Source organism: Motacilla alba, chromosome 2 (genome assembly GCF_015832195.1).
Source record: "Motacilla alba alba isolate MOTALB_02 chromosome 2, Motacilla_alba_V1.0_pri, whole genome shotgun sequence".
Classification (NCBI taxonomy): domain Eukaryota; kingdom Metazoa; phylum Chordata; class Aves; order Passeriformes; family Motacillidae; genus Motacilla; species Motacilla alba.
In genome coordinates, this window is record NC_052017.1 from 113,368,397 (window position 1) to 113,371,439 (window position 3,043).

Below are 3,043 nucleotides of genomic sequence, written 5' to 3' on the forward strand. Positions count from 1 at the left end.
ACTTTACAGAAAGAGATGTGACAGATTTGGGCAAATTACCCCAGCATGCAATAGCAACCTGGTGATAGGCTGTAACCAGTAGCAACTGGACAGAAACAGTAAATTGATTTTTCACTTCTAGTGGGAATGCTTCAGAATATTATTTTCAATTATTAACCAGCTCTAGCAACCAGAGTATTCAGCACAGAGCTGCATATGCAGCAGTTGGAGTTGAAATTGGCAAGTAGCTAATACCTGTACTCAACTTGGTAGGAAGCAATTCTAGCCAAGAAACTTGGAGCTTTTGTGATCTTTGTTCTTAAATTCCAGCAGTTGTTTCTTCTCCTGAGAAACTCAAAGCCATTAGTGGAACTAGAGTTTCAGGAACTACCTCTGAAATATAAAACAAATATCTGATTCTCTGGGCACATAAGTTGAATTGGTAGTTAAAACCTAATTTCTGGGTGATTACATAGTATGTCAATACTGGCAGCACCCATGATTGCATTCCAGTTACGCCTGCCACTCTTCACAAGGTATGACCCTTTCTGTACAGTGGGATTCTTCCTCCGTACCACTCTGTTCACATAATTTCCCAGGCCCTAACATAAAGAAATATGTCTTTGTGAAACCCAACGGGAACCACAGCATAAATTAACGGACATGTAGCAAAACTTCAGCATTCAAGAGGGTGTAAGTGTGATAAATACATGTGTGGGATATATTTCTGTTACTGATTAGGATGTAGATATGGTAAGAAAGGGGATTCTTTAGCTACTAAAAGAAGAAAATTGAAACCATTTTAAAAAGGTAAAGTTAAACAAGTAGCTATTTTGAGAATACTGTTTGGACTATGGGTAACCCTTTTTGTTTTAAATAGAACCCCAAACACATGGAAGCATGTACATGACATATTTACTATAAAAATGTTTTAGTTTTTTGCTTCTGAACTCAAACAGATATTAAACAGAGAGTTTTCCTGCAGGGTAGCTAAAACACAGGCTTTGTCCTTAGCATTCACAATGTAACAATTGGTCCTGCAGACAGCAGATCTTAGCACAATCCTATGAAGTACTTAAACTCAAAAAATCATCCCCGTTCTGCACAAAAGCCCAGTAGCAGCAGTCTTCATATAGCAGCATGGTTAACTAAGATTTTGTAGGGTAGGAATAACTGTTTTACTGCATATATTATATACAATCCCATTTCTTGAGGTTCAGGCAGTCCAATCACTGTTCTCTATAAAATGCTTTATTGAATTTCTTCCTGTATTTAATTTGTCTCTATATAGCAGTAATTCCTTATTCTGTGACAACATGCCCTTCCCCTACTTTGAAATACTTCTTTTCTGCATATGGGCAGTGTTAGTTCAGGAAAACTTCCCTTCTCCCTCCAAAGAGGAACTGAAAATAAAAAAGATGTGCCCAAAGTAAGCACTTTGATCCAGACTCAGATTACATGGCTGAGGGTATTTTTGGAAAAGCTTAAAGCCAGCAAGCTTGAGCTGAAGTCAACTATATGAACTATGGTCATCTTGAATAATCCAAGTAGTTATACTTGGATACTTGGATAAAGTTATCATTTAGTTGTAATTGAAGTGTGTCCTTACCTGCCAAGTGGCTCAAGCCACAGCCATGGCAGTCAGATAATGCAATACAAAGGTCTGCAGAGTCTGCAGCAACAGAGATACACCAAGGATTCAGGGGAGCACCACATCTGCATCTCCACTCTTGACCCTGCTCAGAGCAGGACCCATCCTCCCTCCTCTCAGCCAAGCAGAGCTGCTCTCCCTGCGCCTCTGGGGAGCTGGTGTGTGCAGGAGACTGTCCTGCCAGGACCTGACCAGAGGCTGAATGGCCTGAGAAAACCTGGAGGAACTGTAGTCTTGGGCACAACTGCACCACGTGGAGCATTTAGCCCGAAGGGTGTCTGAGAGGTCTGGGATACCCTTCTCAAAAGGGAAAGCCTTCTCTGGTGAGCATGAATCTCTAGGCTGAAGCACAGGTGCTTCCTGCGTGCCCAGCCATCAGAACAAACAGCTGTCACTGAGTACAGAAAACAGTCTGTGCCAGAGAAGGTAATGCAACCACTGGGATGATAAGATTTGCAGAGGAAGGGACAAGCCCAAAGGCAGGTTTCTGGGTAGGAAGTGGTGAGGCTAAAATAGCAAAAGCTGGCCCTAGTGTAGCTGACCTGAGAGTAGGTGTTGAAACTGTTCTGTGAACCAGTTTCTCAAGGGTTTGATAAGGGGGGGAAGGGTGACAGGAAATTAAAAAAAGGGGGAGAAGAATGGAGTCTAGGGCAGGACTCTCTCATGTGACATTAGCTGGCACGTGAGACGCAGGATGCGCTGCTGGTACTTACAGTTCTTATCCTCTGGAAGAAAACCATAGCAGGGAACAAAAAGCAAAGTTCAGCGTAGCTGGCAAGATGGTTTTGCATGACAGGAGTAGGACAAGAGGGGAAATTGCCTATTACAATTAATGATTTCATGAGTGACTGTCCAGTATCTTGCAATCAGCAGCATTTACACAAAAGCTGATGTAGAAGAAATCCTAAAAGTTTTGGGCAGGCTGACGAGCAGTGTGGTCAAGCAGGGAGGCTGCTCTCCATCTCAGGATGGATGGGTCTCCAGCAAGCAGAGCAGCAGCTCTGCAGCTAGAGATGAAGGCTGGTGCCAGGGCAGACTTTTGCTGGGAATCACAACACCACAGGAAGCAGAATAAATGGGGACAGGATTGGTCAGAAGAATGGAACAGAGATGGTTCTGGAGACAGGAATTGTGATTTTTCCCACAGTCTTGTTAGACTTGGCACTAAGGATGTTGTGGTGCTTAGCTGCAGAAATGGAAATGTTCCCAGCACGATTTTCAGAGCAAGTCCCTCATTGCTGGTGCACACCTTCTCCTAGTTTATTGAACTCATGCTAGGAGCTACCTTTAATAAGTAGCAAAGGTAGTATTCTAGTGAAGATCTTTACCGTGAAATAAAAAAATAAGAAAAAATGATTTCTCTAGGAATGGAGATGATTTCATCAAATCTTTCTTCTTTGTTTTTTATTGAAG

At 42.4% G+C, this 3,043-nt stretch overlaps 1 protein-coding gene across 6 annotated transcripts in view; it reads left to right on the plus strand.

Annotated features, from left to right (window-relative positions):
* Nucleotides 1–3,043, plus strand: part of LYN (LYN proto-oncogene, Src family tyrosine kinase) — a 49,836-nt gene that overhangs the window by 45,139 nt on the left and 1,654 nt on the right. The gene's annotated exons all lie outside the window — the stretch shown is intronic.